The sequence below is a fragment of the Lonchura striata genome, chromosome 10 (assembly GCF_046129695.1).
Source record: "Lonchura striata isolate bLonStr1 chromosome 10, bLonStr1.mat, whole genome shotgun sequence".
NCBI classification, from domain to species: domain Eukaryota; kingdom Metazoa; phylum Chordata; class Aves; order Passeriformes; family Estrildidae; genus Lonchura; species Lonchura striata.
This window is the reverse complement of record NC_134612.1, coordinates 2,730,173-2,746,638: the sequence shown is the minus strand read 5'-3', so window position 1 is coordinate 2,746,638 and position 16,466 is coordinate 2,730,173. Positions and strand designations below refer to the sequence as shown.

The 16,466-nt window shown below is 45.3% G+C and overlaps 1 protein-coding gene across 1 annotated transcript in view; it reads right to left on the bottom strand.

Moving 5' to 3' along the window:
• Nucleotides 1-16,466, bottom strand: part of GPC1 (glypican 1) — a 200,180-nt gene that overhangs the window by 125,853 nt on the left and 57,861 nt on the right. The window lies entirely within an intron of this gene.

The window sequence follows — 16,466 nt, the reverse complement described above, 5'->3', positions numbered from 1 at the left end:
GATAAAACAAAAAATCACAAATCAGCTCAACAAAATAAGCATGTTGCTGCATGCACCAAGCCACATTACACTTCCTTCCTCGCTTATGGAACTTAAGCTGGCTCAGAATTCCTTTTAATTTAGGAACCTGAGCCATGAACTGTTCTGTTATTATTCCAGAATCAAAACCCCTGATTCAGCTGCCTCAATCCTCCTCCCTGCACTGACAAGGGGGCACTACAATCCTGGAAGTTTGTTTTTAACACTTCTGCTCTGGGGGTGTGATTGGGGCATGGTTTGAAGGCCAGCATGGGGACAAGTATTGCTACAATTTGCCCATCTTTAGAGTGCCACCAAAACACTGAATAAGCCAATAGGTAAGCAAGGGCAAATGAGGAACAAGAGGAGCAGAAGATGACAGAGGAACAAGAAAGCCAAAGAAAGGGAAAGGCAGCTGTGGTGGGACTGAAACACACCCAAAATATTTCCCAGTGCACAGTGTGCAGAGCATTGCTTGGCTCTGTCCAGCTGAGGGGCACATCACCCATCACCATCCCTTGAACTGCCTGCAAATCCCAGCTCAGAACAGCACCCAGCTGCACTCAGCACCTTTGCAGCAGCATGGCTTTTCCACTGTTTATTAAATTCCCTCCCTGTCCCCTCATTCTGCCAAGGACCTCCTGCTATATTAAACAACCTTTCTGAGGCTTCCTACCTAAAGAACTGCCTTTGAGTGAACCAAGAGCAATCACACACATGTGAGTTACAAAGTGCAAATGTTTTCTTTGAGTGTGATTGTGGCACAAGTTGGCTTCAGAAGTGTAACAAAGCCCTTCCTCCATCCACTAAACAACAGAAAAAAGTGGGAGAAAAAGAAGGAAAACTCACTCAAACTCCTGGCTTGCACAAACATGCCAGGAGACATATGGATCCCATAACCAGTAACACTTTGTCCCATGCACTTCAGCTCTGTGGAAACAACAGTGTTTTTCTCAGCAGAGGAAGTGCAGTGCAGAGAACCCCTCTCATGACCTCCTGGATCTGTGCACCACAGGGCTGAGACTGAGCTATACCCCATTTACCGGTGCAAGCTTTATACCTGCAACACCATGAGGCTGCCTTGATGAATTCAGAAGAAAGAAGTTACTCTTGACCTTCCTGCAGCTCCCCTTGGACCTGCTGATACCACTTCTGAGGAGTCCATCCTGGATGGAGAATGCTCTCCATGGCATGCATCATTGCTCCAAACGTCAGGTATTTTAAAGGCCTTATTGAGGTACCAAAGATTTAAGCCAGCCATGTAGGCCCTGTTCAACAAAACTTTTTTCTTGTTTAGAGCCACCAGGATGCACAAAATCATTTTCCTCCTAAAAACTGTGTTACCACAAGAAACTCATACCATAAACTCTCCTACCCCAAACATCACATTTTGTGCTTGAGACTATACCATAAAGCAGCAGTCACCTCTGACTCCACAACCATTTGGAAGACTTAAACTCTGTCATAAATCCTCATTTATATGCCAAGTGAATACAGTCATGGAGCAGGGGGTCAGTTCTAGCACTCACATGTAAAAGCCCACAAAAGAGGAGAAAATATGTCATTAACATTTACTCCACAAACAGGCATACTGGAAAAAAACCCACATTTCTTATTTCTATAATACGGCTTGCAAAACTAGAGAATGATATCAAAGCTCACACATCATTCTGGAAATCAAAATCTGTTTAGATGCACGATGCTAATTCAGCTCCGCCTTGCTGAGTTAAATTAAAGGTCAGATATAGATTTGAAATCTTGTTTAAGTTTTTTATTGTTTTAATAACAAGCACTGAATTACTTGAGGGTTTTCTTAACAGTGAACCTGTTCTGAACATATTTCAGCCAAAGATATTATTTCCACTATCTTGTTACACCAGTTCCTAACTGAGAGGTAAATTCACATGACATGCAAAATAAAAGCAGGTTGGGCAGAGAAGATTCCCAGTGGCCCCTTGCCAACTGGTCAGAGTTAATGAAATAAACAAAATTAATTTATTGGAGAAAACTTTTAAGACCATAAACAACCACCCTTTTTATTTGCTTACAGTTACCAGAAAACCGACTGCATTGTTCATCCCAGCAGTCAGAAACAGCTCCTCTTGCACTGCAGGTAAACACAGGCACATATTTTGACTAATATCTTAATGAAATTGTTTAATTAAGCAATAAGAACTGCAAGCATCCATCACTCCTGCACCCACCCATAGGTGCAATATTTGTCATGAGGACACAAGAGATTCACATACACCAGAAGTGGCTTCTGGCACATCTGCTCTCTCACACCTGCCCAGTGTCCACAAATGTCAGAATCTGTGCTATTGATGATCCTGGGATTGTAGAAAGTCTCTGTCTGTCAGCCCCGCTGCCAAAGCAGAAGCCATAATTGGTCTGTGCAGGTTTCCAGGTTGTTTATTCTGTTTATCTCTCACATGTTCTGCTGCCCTGCCCAGCTCTGTCCTGCAGGGCAGCGTGTGGGGCTCTGCCCTCAGTGGGATGTGACAAACATTCAATACCAGAAACTCCCTGGGCTGGATTTACAAGAACGTGCCAATATCTGTCACCTACGTTGGACAGTGTGTCCCCAGCCTGAACCAACAGAAAAATGCCAACACCACAGTGAGACATGGAGGGCGTGAAGAAGGAGAAAAAGGACAAGGCACACCCAATTTCCTCCATCTTGTCTCCTTTGGACCCCTTATCTAGAATCCTAAAATTTTACTTTGCACCCATGCCACACTTAATTATTACTGATATCAAACACTCAGAGCTGGTAATTCATGCTGTAAGATGGAAAACTCTCTTCCATGGACAGAGATCACAGCCAGTGTCTCTGGGGGCTCTGTCCAGGAGGTTCCTGACCCCTGCCAGGGTCCCAGACCTGCCAGGACAGACAGAGGGAAGCCCTGGGTTCCCACACACAAAGGGAGCAAGAAAGGAGAGCTGGGCTCAGCACCAGCCCCTCTCACTCGCAGGGAGATGTTGAGAAGCTGATGATCCATCAGGCAGTCCCCCAGGAACGTGGGCCAGTCTTACAGAAAAAGGTCCCACAAGGAAATTGTTCTGTTTGCTGCAGGCAAAGTGGGATGTGACCCACATGCAGCCCGTGTGACAAATTCCACTTTCTTCCAAACTGCAGAAGTGGTCTGGGGCAAAACCAGATGTTGATCCAGCAGATTTTGAGACAGGAGGTGTTGTACAGGAGTCCCCAGGAGGTCTGTGTGATCCACAGGGCAACAACAGCATCATGTGCTGATGGCTCTCCAGGGGAGGGTCAAAAGCACAGAGAACATTTGAAGAGCCAGGTTTATTTTGCTCTCAACTGGTTTCTCTGCCATACAGGAGGTATCTTGAGATTCCAGTCACTGAACATTGAGATAACTCTACACCTGATAACCTCAAAGGGTCAAGGGAAGCCCAGCACTTAGCTCTCATTGTGTCAATGGATTGCAGTGACTTTTGGCAGGGAAAGCAGAGGGCATGATCTGACAAAAACTGATATCCACAGGAGTTTCATCTGTTGAATCCTAAGTCCGTGATCACACCCATTTGTCCTTTTGGATACACTTCTGCATAGGAGGACATTCTGCAGTATCAGAATAATGAAAGATGTAAAAACAACAAAGCAACAAAGCCAGAAAAATTATGATATATGCAAATGCTTGTCAAGATGAGCACTGGACATGAGCCATACACAGGCTGCTGTGTAACTACCAACCTCTCCCTTCCAAGATGTGGGCATGACTCGACACCTACCAGAGATTTCTGAGAAGATATGAAAGTGTGTTTCAGTTTTTAACTTTATTTGGTCAGTCAGCTCTACCTTTTAATTATGTCTGTCCTTGATTGCACTGACAAATGGCTGGATGCTCAGACATATTTATTGTTCCATAATAAAATAAACCCTGCTTGATACCAACAAAATACAAACAGGGTTTATTACAGGCAGCAGGAATTGTCCATTGTATTAATTAGTTTCATTTCTCATTTAAAGCTGGGTATAATAGTGGATAAAATTAAGTAAATTTTCTCAATTATATGAAGTGCATATGGTGAGCTGAATTGTGTATTGTACAATTATACATAGCTTTGGGATTCAGAGAATAGCTCTGTACCACAAAACTCAGTAGTGAGGAGCCTGGGGCTAATATTAGTGAAATTACTTACATAACTCCCTCTTTTATTAATGTGAAAACAGACTATGATTAAAAGCTGGAAGCTGGAGAAAGGAACTCTCTGGACCAGTTTACTAGACTAATGCTATTTATTAAATTCCAAAAATTACTCTAGGACATACAAGTTAAAAAAGGAGGCATTTTAGAACATTTAGATGCACCACATCTCCACAGCAGCTGGCTGGGCTGCACCCACAGTCTGCACTTGGCACTCTCTGCACATACAGTGTGTCCATCTGAATGCAAGTTACAGTTGGTTTTATTGCTATATCCTCAGAAAATTAAGGAAAGACAAAGCAAGTACAACCATTAAAAGGCTGGACGAGGGCTGCTGATTCAAGTGTGCAGCCAAACTGCAAGCAAAGGGCCCACGCCTGCATAAAGCAGAGATGCTCAGGGCTGAGCTCTGCCCTGAGCAGCCCAAACACCTTTCCAGAGCCTCTGCACCCACACCTGCACACAGCTGGCCACCTCAGCTTCACCTGGAACACCAAACATGCAGGTGTCTGTCCCAGCAAATTACACATTGCCTGTCTACGTACAGGTTAACTAAATTATTTTCTTCTGGAAGATGCATGTGCTTAATAGACTTGTCTTCTGTCCAATGCTGTCTGCGGCAGCTGGAATTTTCCAGCTAACAGCTCACCGTAGCAAAAATGAGAATACACGTTCCTGGGAACCTCAATTCCCTTCCTCCTTAGTCTGCAACTAATTTCCTTTAGCTCATTCTGAAAGGTCTGCTTGTTTTTTTCTCAGGCTTTCCCCATGGAACGGAATGAGAATTTAACAGGGCTTTTGCAACAGATGTTTGGGGAATCTGGTATTTAGTCTACTACAACTGCTTTGTAAAACTGTTCCTTACTTTTGCATAAGCTACTTTATAAACCCAAATAAATAAAACTGTTCCAAAGTAGCCCTTGCTGACTCTGTTAGCACTACTGCTGCTGCACTACGGGCTGCAACTTGAGCTTGTTGAAAGCCAACTACTGGGCTCTCCACTGTGGTACAAAGTGGCATCACATAATTAGATTAAAATTATGTCCTCTGTGATAGCTGTGATCTTCCTAGAAGGGCACTGAAGACCGTCTGTTGACAGAGAAAGGTGGTACCAGGTTGATATCCCTCCCTTTTGCAGAAAAGGAAAATCTCATGCTAGGAGCAAGCTACCACCTCCCAGCAGGACATCTGCATCTCAGCATCTCAGCAAGCACCCCACCTGCAAAACTGCACGGAACTTAGGGGGAAATCTGTCTGGGAAGCACTTGAGTTCCTTCAAAACTGGCTCCAGCACGTTTGTCTGAATGAGATAATTTATTTTGACAGCATGAATTAAACATTACAGCCATTCATATGGCTGGACATATGGTAATCTCAGGGGATTGTACTCAAGGGCCACAGGAAGGGTCATTCCCACAGCAGTTTTGGACCAACAGGAAGCACTCTGTGTCTCAGGAGATTTTGGAAATCCAGACACTGAAATGGGGTTCCAGCATGAGCATGTGTCATTGCACATAGAAAGAGCAAACAAAAGATTCCAGTAGCTAACACAAAGTTAATTCCCCAAGGGCAGTCCTTTGCAGGATCCTCAGAGCTTCAGAAATGAACAGTGAAGGTTTTTGAGTGCAAAATTCTAAAATCAGAGTCAAAGGGTGAACAGATTTCTGGAAGCTGTTGAGCTGCCCTTCTGAAATTGAGAAAAATACCTCAATTTAGGTTGAACGAGCCATATTTGGGTTTTTCTGTTTGAAGATTTCTATATACTCATTATGTCAAGGCTGCAGCATTAAGAATGGCTTCAAGTCATATAGGAACTAGATTTTGAACTTTTGACTTTGCTCATCCTCCCAGACTCAAACCCTGGCCTCGCTGTCTTAATGCCAGCAGCAATGGTGACAATTTTACTTAACTATCTGGGAAAACAATACTGGAGATACCAGAAAACTCTTGTGCTTGAAAAAACAAGATCCTCAAGACTTCATATAAAGCTGAAATATGCTTTAACTGTTTTGCAATCATATCAGTACTGTGAGAAGGGAATTCTGATAGGGTATTTTGAATAATACAAATATCCATCAGTCCTTTAGGAGAGTGTTCCATCAGGCTTGGCATTACGTCAGCCTGCATCACTCCCAGCTTGAGTGCTTCCAACCTCCCACAAACCAGTACTCCTTCAGCCTGGAAGATGGCCTGACAAAACCAGGAAAAGAAAAGAAAATCAGGTACTGATGCTATGGCTGTGCCTGTGGTGGAGTTACCTGGCAGGAAGAAGTGGAAAGTATTGCTCATTAAAACCACGTTCCACATCCAACTTTGGACTTTCTGAAACGTCACTGAAAAAATGAACTATTTTGTGAGCAATAGTTCAAGCATGAACTAATATTAATTTATCTCACTGACAAACAGGCAGCTCCACATTCACATGAGCTCTCCCACCTCCTGCATGGCAAGGCACCCAGCATAGTTAACCTTACAGCACGCTGCTGAGCAAGCCCCTGGTGATGCCTTCACGAGGCTGCCAGGAGGTAATAAAACATCTAGGGAGGAATTCAAAGCATCATTAGCCAGCATGTGTGCAGTGCTCTGTCCCCAACAGCTCCCAGTATCCAGAAAAAGTGGAGAGACAGCAGCCTTATTGTCTTATCTTCTATTGTGCTCTTAAATTAACACCTTGAAATGCCAGGTCTTCTTACCTTTCACAGAGACAAACTCAGACTGTAACATCATACCTCTGACCACTGAGAGCATGTTCTTCATCTCTTTAACAAGAACATCATGATATTTCAAGAGGTTTTTTTCCTTAGCATGGCAGATAAATTTATTTTTCACATAAAAGCAACTTAAATCACATTTGGGAGAACAAGGAAGTTCATTAAAATACATTCTGATCTTGCTTGATGTTTTAATCAAGTCTCCTACGAGTCATGTTGCCTATTACTAGCACATAGGCAAGTTTAACATATTGTTAAGAATCACTGTAGAAAAAAAGCCAAAACTTAACAGGTTCCAGGGAGCAGGGACACTGCCTCTGAAGCCACGGTATCACAGCAGAAGGCAGAGGTGATGATTTTCTAACCACTCACAAACTCTGTCCAAAGCTAACAGCTATTCCCAAACTGACAGCTGCTCCACACGGCATCTCCTGCAGCAGGAGAGCATGGGGAATCTGCTCAGAACCCAAGATAAAGGCAGTAACACAAACAGTGGCTGACTTTTCCCTGCTGGAAAAAGGAGAACAAACAGCTTACTTAGTCTCACACTGCTGTCAGAGACGGAAGGACCTCTAATCTGCTGGGGAGCCAGCCAGGGAGGCGTGTTGGCCTCCAGAAGCAAGGCTTTGTGGAAAACTGCAAATGCTGTTTCTGTATGAAACACAGAGGGATGAGAATATGTAGAGCCACAAGGAAGAAAACTGCCCTTTCTCCCAAGCCCAGCACAGCCCTTCAGCTGTGTCCGCTGCTCTGCTGTGAGAAAGAAGAGCTCTACCAAGATTTCTCCAAGAAATGTGTGTTGTGCTTGCCCACGTCCACCTGAGTCACTGCTCTGCTCCACACCATGGCACAGCAATGAGCACACAGCACATCTGCTCCTTTGGCCTTACAGCACTACAGCAGAACCTGCTGCCAACCTGCACACAGGGGGGACCACGAAGGAGTACATACACATCCCTGCCCGCTAGGTAGGCAGTGCTTTTGCTGGAAGTAAGATGCACCACCAAGGGGTGCTGAGGAGAGATAAGGCCAAGGGAGGGATGTGGTTTCTCCTGCCCCACGTGCTCCTGCACGACATGGTGCTGGTGTGGGAGCCCCGCTTTCGACGTGGGGCACGTCCAGTTTGTCCCTGCAGGCTGGGATATGGTAGCTCCAAGTTGGAGCTACAAGTGCGAGCAGGAAGGACCCAAAGAAGTCGAGAGGCTCCTCACAGCTTGGCAAGGAGCCCACTGCTTCCTCCAGAAAACCACCATGAGCCTTCCAGCTGGGTTTGCTTCACAGCACAGGGCTCTGTTACAAAGCTGTGTGGGAGAAAGAAGGAATAAATCCCCCCAAGGCTGCTGTGAAGAGCACACTTCAGAGCAGCTGCTCTCTCTGTTATCTAATCTTAATTTTAATTGAGATTTTTCTCCTTGTGTTGCCCGGGGTACTGGGATCCCTGTGCACGTGCTGCTCCTGGGACAGGCAGGCACAGGCTGCCCGCACACGCTGCTGCTCCGAGGCAGCGGCACAGCGGGCACTGCTGCCCTGCCAGACGTTCCCTTTAATGCCACCCCTTCATCTGCTAAATGTTTCCAAATTGCCAACTCCCTCGGGGATTCTAAATATTAAATGAAAAAAGGTTATTACAACATGCCCAGCAACAGAAATTGGGGTGAGGCTGGCGGTCACGGATAGCTTGGGCCAGAGTTAATTAATACATGCTCACTCCAATTTTTTTTTCCTGTTTTGATAAAGGGCAATTTATAGTTGGCATGACTGTCACAATGCCCCATGACCCTCAGTCTAATTTTAAAATATAATGTGGAAGTGCAAATGCAAGATTCCAGGAAAGAAATCCCGGTCTTCTGTAGCTTTTACTTTTTCCCATTCCAGCTTTCTTTTTCCCAGAGTGTAGCTGTGGCTCCAAGTGCACGATAAGCCCAGAACGTTAATGTGTGTTTATTTAGAGACCTCTCTAATGTGTTTGTGTTGTGTGTTTCTAGAGCTACAGACCAAAACAGGCAAGGTAACAGCTACCCAACACAGAGCAAATTCCCAGAGGGGAAGACAAGAAGGGGTTAGTTGCTGAATGCATCTTAGTCAGGAGAGAAGCTGGAGCTGTTTTAATTGTTCATCAATCAATTAACGGCACTCTCAAATGTCTAATTAAGCAGACAACTGGAATTAAGCAAAGGGCATCTCTGAAATGCCAGCCCTCTTAACGAAAGCACTTCTTATGTTCAAGTGAGTACTTGATTAAGGTGTGCTTGTGTGGAGAGACGTGCAGGAAAATCCCCAACCGAGCCATTAGCATGTCTCCCTGGCGAGGCTCTGAAAAATCAGTCCTTTGGTGCTGCAGCTTAACCTTCACATCCAAGCAGCTGCCTGAGCTGGGTGGTGAAGCACAGAAGGAATCAGCCTCGTTCAGGCTGTGGCACAAACGCTGGGTTGGGTCAGCAGAGAGGGACCGGTGACACGGGCCATGCCCACGGACACCTTGGGGGTGGCAGTGGCAGCACAGCAGGCCAGAGGTTTGATGTGAGTACCCCCACACAGGCTGGGAAAGCAGCAGCAGCAGCAGCTCCTGGGGGTTTGCTGTTCTTCCAAGGGCAAAGCCGAGGCAGGCAGGGAGCTCTGCAAACAGGGCAGAACCTCCCAGGCCCCCACCACGGGCAGCTGAATCACCAGCACAGTGGGGATGTGTCGGAATCTGTGCTATTGATGATTCCAAGATTGTAAAAAGTCTCAGTCTGCCCCGTTGCCAAGGTTGTTTATTCTGTTTATCTCTACCATGTTCTGCTGCCCTGCCCAGCTCTGTCCTGCAGGGCAGCGTGTGGGGCTCTGCCCTCAGTGGGATGTGACAAACATTCAATACCAGAAACTCCCTGGGCTGGATTTACAAGAACGTGCCAATATCTGTCACCTACGTTGGACAGAGTGTCCCCAGCCTGAACCAACAGAAAAATGCCAAAACCACAGTGAAACATGGAGGACATGAAGAAGGAGAAAAAGGACAAGGCACACCCAATTTCTCCATCTTGTCTCCTTTGGACCCCTTATCTAGAAACCTAAAATTTTACTTTTGCACCTGTGCCACACTTAATTATTGCTTATATCAAACACTCAGAGCTGGTAATTCATGCTGTAAGATTGAAAACTCTTTTCCATGGACAGAGATCACAGCCAGTGTCCCTGGGGGCTCTGTCCAAGGAGGTTCCTGACCCCTGCCAGGGTCCCAGACCTGCCAGGGAGCCAGAGGGAAGCCCTGGATTCCCACAGGGATGTGCATCCCACGGCAGCTGGAAACCACATCCACACAGAGGGGCAGTGAGAGCACCCTGGCAGTGCAGCAAGGGTGCCACTGAAATGCTGTCATCACTGGGCACAGATGGCACCCAGCTCCCTGGGATTCAAAGCAAACACAAGCATGAAGATGCTGCCACCATCGATTCCATGTACATCAGGGACCACAGCCCCTGAAATAAAAAATTAGTCCCACTCAATAAAATAAAAAAAAAGCCCCATGCAATAAAAGCAAGCAGGAGATTCAGCACGCAGCAGAGAAGATTCCAAACTGATCCTGCTTTTCTTTAGTGATCCCAGGAATCGAGAAGCATCTACAAAAGCTCCACAGCTGTTTGTTCACACTGCATCACACAACACGTGCCATGGGTCTGTGCTGCAGCTGTTTAATTTCATTTCCACAGCTGTGTCCAAATACTTACAATAAAAAAATCAAAATTAAAAAATTGCAAGAGATGAGAAAAGAATTTCTAGAACTCCCCTGGAAATCTTCTACCAATGGGTGAGGTTGATCCTGTATAGTAAAACCACCCACAAAGCAGCCTGGTCTAGAAAAAAAACCCAACGTTTTTGAGAAAATGACAAAAAGCAAGAGTTCAGTTGGCCTCATCTGGCAAATTTACTTACAGAAGGAACTCCTGAGCCTCTCTCCATCAGGATAGAAGTCCCTAAAAATAATCCAGTGAAAGCTGATAGAGCCATCCTAAACATCTCTCTCGTAGGTTTAGTCCTGAAGTGTGATACTTTGATACGAACTTTGGCCTTAAGCCAAACGTACTAGTACATACCAGTCCAGGGAGATCAGTTTTCTTTCATCTTTATAGGTTTTTTTCCACTCTGGCAGATATTCTGTCTCCTTGTCTGCTTCTCCAGTTGCCCCAACATCACAAATTACCATCAAAACTTTGTGTACTTGCTTTACAAACGTGTAAGGTGATAAAATAACAAGTGCATATTTTGCAGCAAGGGACTGTGATACCAGGATTTATATTTCTGAACAGAGTGTGTCTCTTAAAAACAAACCCAAACAAACCAAACCTTAAGAAAGAAATATTTTAAAAATCCAAGGAGCCACCTCCTTTAATCAGGTGCTCTTGCAATGGGTATCTAAGTGAAGAACAAATATCTCAAGTTTACAACAGTAAAAATTATTTTAATACAACAATTCTCACATATATAATCAAGGTAGAAAAGTCTAAAGTGTGACACATTTCTTGTTTTGCTTAAATGTTTTCTGCAAATTCCAGTAATTATTTATGCTGCTACTTCTGTAAATAAATACTCTCACAAAATAAAAAAAGAAATGGAAAAAACCCAGTCATTATAGCAGCTTCAGCACTGCCTTGGAGCTCAGCTTCAGCAAACTTACACTGGCATGTTGCAATACTGATAAAGTTTTTTATTACAATTTTTTAAAAATTCTACTTTTCAAACTCTTGCTATAAAGAAGCCTAGATGGTATAAAATTGTATCTGAATAAGAAAAAATCAAGGAAACTCTTCCACAAAGGAAATTACTATCAAAATTGATGCTTCCTGCCACGTTGAAATTCCAATAAGCATTTATCTCAGCAAATCCTCAGCAGCCTCTGACATTTCTATTATTGGGGCTGACTGGGTTCATCCTACCCTTATGAGAACAAATAGTGGAAGATCCCAGGGCACGGGAACTGCTGCAATAACAGCCACATCACTCACCAATTCGAAGCAGTGAGAAAGTTGTTTTTTTTCCCAGGTGTGATGCCAAAGGACAGTGGGAGGAGAGGCCAGTCAGCAGCTGGATGTCCCCTGGCACCCAGCAAGGTTGTGGTGGTGGTGACATGGCTCAGGACAACCTCATGTCAACAGAAACAGGCTTCAGGCCTCTGGGCACCGTGGAAGGTGCCAGCTCCTGCCAGGCTTCCTGCCCACTGCCCAGCCCATCTCCAGCTGAGCCATCAGCTAGGCAGGGAGGCATCAGCTTGGCCACAAATGTCCCCAGTGAACCTGCAATGGATCAGACCCATGCCAAATGGGCTCCACAGCCACCTCTGCCTGGGGCTGCTTGGGATTGCTCCAGGTTACAGCTGAAAGGGCACAAGAACACGACGGGGCTACAAGGAAAGGTAAAAACCAGAAGTGCAAAATAAAGGAAAGCAGCATGGGTACCCCAAGGGAAAGAAGGTTCCTAAGTGAAGTTCGTGGTGGACAATGGAAAATTAATTCAGGGACATGCACTTATCTGGGGGCTACTCTTGCCATAATAGACAATTCTGTGCTACGCTGAGCCCAGTGCCACCACAAAGGGAAATCTCTGTGGCCAAAGGAGCCCCTGCTCAGAGGGGTGTGAGGGAGCTCCCCCTCGCTCCCCAGCTCTGGCACGGGCTGGTGTCCTGCTGCTGCCAACAGCCACCATGCAGCCCTCTGCCTGTCCCTGCCTGAGCAGCACCAGTGCCAAAACCTGCGTGCCCCTCCTGCCTGAGAACCAAGTCCCCTGGTTAAATGCTATTTCTGTGACTCCTTCCTTGCAGGTGTACAGACAATCTTAATTCTTTTGAGAAATCAGGAGAAATTGTCCTGTACCCTTCCATTGTTTGTTCTTTCAGAAACAGGTATCTTAATTCTCTTAACTTTTTTTTTGTGTGATTTTTTGTTTGTTTGTTTTTGGTTTTGTTTTTATTTTTTTTTTTAGATTGAAACTCTTCTAATTCCTAAAATTAGTGGTCAATTTGTCCTCATAGCCTACAGCAGTACTGCCAGCAAACCCAGAGAAAGAGGGCTTGAGGCTTGCATAAGTGTTCAGATTTAGAAAGCCAAAAGAAAAGAAACAAGCAGTATTGTAAATTCTTGGCTATTTGGAAATTATTTTCTGAAATAACTGCCAAGGTAGAACCTCTCCAAGTAAGTGGTTCTGCACTACTGCAGTACCATTTACCCTCATACCTCACCCACTGACAGCTTATCCATTCTCAGCCTATTGATCCAGGCAGTGCCAGAAACCCCCCATGGAAGAGCAGGCTGGGAATACAGAGATCAGATGGTGTGGATTGTGCACAGAAGAGAGAAGGAGAACTCTTAGGGAGCCTGGAAACCAGAAGAACTAATGATGAAATACCTCCCTTCTGCTTATACCTGATGTGCTAACAACATTTATTTTCCAAAGGTATCCCAGAGGACAGAGCAGCTCTGCTCTGCCAGTGGGCACTGCCTGACAGGAGGCAGCAGGCAGCTGCTGTCAGGTTTTCCCCCCTTGGACAAAACCCTTGCTCCTGCCTGGCCACATTCCTGCTGCAATGTCCAGTGAGCCTGTGATGCCTTTTCAGGACTACCTAAAAACTGAGGTCAGACAAAATTAAGGGAACAAAAAGCAGTTCTATGTGTTGAAGAGCCTTCAGGTACATTTAGGGTAGACAAAGCTCCCCAGGGGCTGCATCCAAAAATGGACCATGGGTCACAGGTTTTCACACTTCTATAAGTTTGGTCCATTTGCATATTGGGGGTTCATCTTCCAATTCCAGCTTCAGGTAATGAAGTCATTTATCCCCAGTTTACTCTCCCCAACTCACTTTTGTTTCCATCTCTCTGGCCTGAGGCAGTGAGGTGTCCTTGACTTCCAGGCCTGGAGAGGAATTGCTGTGTCTGCCCAAAATGGGAAAGCAGCAGCTCACACTGTGTGTGGAGTTTAGAGTTATACACTAAAGAACTGCAGGGTTAGAAATAGATGGAAACCACAAAAGCTGAAATGCTAAGGCATCAGCTGAGCAGGGAGAGCCCAGGCTGGTGCCCTTTGTTCAGGGAGCAGCCCGGGAGTGCTCAGGGAAGCAGAAGCTGCCCCGATAACGCGCGGGCACTCCACGTGCCAGGAGATAAAATGCCAGGGGCTCTGATAAGGCAGCTGTGGAGGGCCAGGGTGTACCTGTGCTGCTACTCACATGGGCCTGTGCCCCTGGCAGCCACCAGCTGCGTGCCCAGACAGCCCCGAGGGGATGCAGGTGCCGCAGTGAAGACAAGTGATCAGCAGAACAGGGCTTCTGCAACCTAAACACCTGCCTGAGAGCACTGCCCAGAGCCCACAGCTGCCTCTGCTAGGCCATCAACACACTCAAAGCTTTTTCCCTCCCAAGCTTTCCTGACAAGGCTTGAATTCATCCTAAAAACATAGGAGAGCTTTTTCTTCCCTTTCTGTGGCTCTTCCCCCATGTGACACAATTATGTGTCACAGTAAGTTTTTTTACAGTTTACCCAGATAATGTATCTGGATAAATATTATATATATATACATTGTGCTATTATACAACACATTATAATATAAACATAAATATATGAATATGTATTTTTATATATATGATCTTGATTAGTAAGAAGATCAAGTGCACTCAAGGCCCTGCCATGGCAGTCTCATGGCTCCAGTGCTGGAGAGAAGGAGGTTTGGGGGGTCTCACCAGTGTGTGCAAACACCTGAGGGAAGGGTGCAAAGAAGATGGAATCAGGATCTTCTCAGTGCACCCAGGGACAGCACAGGAGGCAATGGGCACAAACCCAAACACACGAGGTGCTGTCTAAACACTCAAGATGTTCCTGCTTGAGAAGTGTGGTTGGACAAGACACCTTCAGAGATTCTTTCCAACCTCAACCCTTCAAGGATTCTGTGACATTATTCATGTCACAGGCTGAAGTGCAGACTGGCAAGGATGGGCTTCAGATGAGCACTGATGGCCCAGCTACAACAGCAAAAGCAGGGGAATCATTCTGCAGACTGAAGTTACCTTTGGTCTCAGAAAAGCCAACCACGCCTTCATTTTTTTTCCGAACTGTAAAGCCAAACACTTTTTGCCATTATTCTAATAGAATGGGATAGAAGTTAAATGGGTTAATTTTAAGGTATTTGTACAGTTCCTAAACTATAGGAAACACCCCTAGTAAGCTCAGAGAGCTTTTCTCTCTGGGAAGGCACATTCAGAGGCAGAACACGAGCTCCAGCTGTACTGGGCAAACGTCCAGCACTGGGGATCAGCATCCAGGAGTGATGAGCAGAGCTGTCACCAGGCAGAGCACCTTAATCTGCTGTCTTTCCTCTTTGCTTCTTTGCTTCCAGTTTTGTAAGCCAGGTACAAAACTTTTACTCTGCTGGAGTGCTTTTTGACAATGTTTATTTTTAATGTCTTCTGGCAGTAGGAGTAAACTTTAAATAATCTGGCAGGTGCTGTGCTCTGTTCCTCAAAAACAGTTCTGCCTGTAGCAGGATGTAGATTTCTTCTCTTGCTGCTCTTGATTTCTTGAGAGCAGGGATGATCCATTTTTCCCACCAAGATACAGCACTAAGGAATTTCTCTCTGAAGACTTATATAGTACACCTTTAACCTTCAGTTTTGAGGACACATGTTCAGACATCTACTCTGCAACATTTTGTCAAAAATTAGTATTTTTCTCCTATCACAGAAGCTTAACAAAAGTGAAAATATATTCTTGTAACACTCTGGCTTAACTTCCACATATCCCCTAACATCCAAAACCTCCAGGCTCCCCGTATCTGTTTGAAGATGGTTGCAGAACTCAACAAGTCTGTACCCTTCTATTTTCCCCTTCATTTTTTTCCCTCACTGATACCACAAAGCAATCTCTAATTCATAATCACATCCGTGTCAGGTTCCCAATCTTAAGAGAAGCACTTGGCACTTTAATCTTCAAGCAGATTACACATTTCCTGTTAGGACTTGAAATCTAACTTTGTGCATGTGTGGGTGCCTGCACGTTTCTTAAGATTTGCTTTAAAAAAATAATAAAGGGGAGTGCTGAACAAAGGTTTGAGACTTTTCTGTCGGGGGTCTGGAATTAGTTTTGCTGACGATGAAAAGATGAAGTGGAAAGGGCTGGGCTCCTTCTCCTCCACTCTCTGTGTGGCATCATGGACACTTTCTGCACTAAAGGACTGTCCCAATGCCCCAGCTCCCCACTGCTGGAGTCTGGGAGCACCAAGCCCCACCTCCTGAGGAGAAGCCACAGCTCTGTAATTACACAGAACAGGACCATTTGCTGTATGCATGTTTGGAATAGAAGGCTGGCTACTCAACATGGAGAAGCTGACAATAGAGGAATTTACAAACGGAGAGAAAAGCCAAAAAACTAATTTTTGACTGTAAAACACTCCACAGAAGAGACTGATAAAATGAGTTTGAGTTCAGTGGCCCCTCTCTTGGAATGAGCTGGCGCTCAGGAGCTGCTGCAGAGTCTCTGGGGTCCAGCCCAAAGGGGAACACAAAACACAATCTCCCCTCTCACCTCCCTGGGGTGGGCACAGGAAG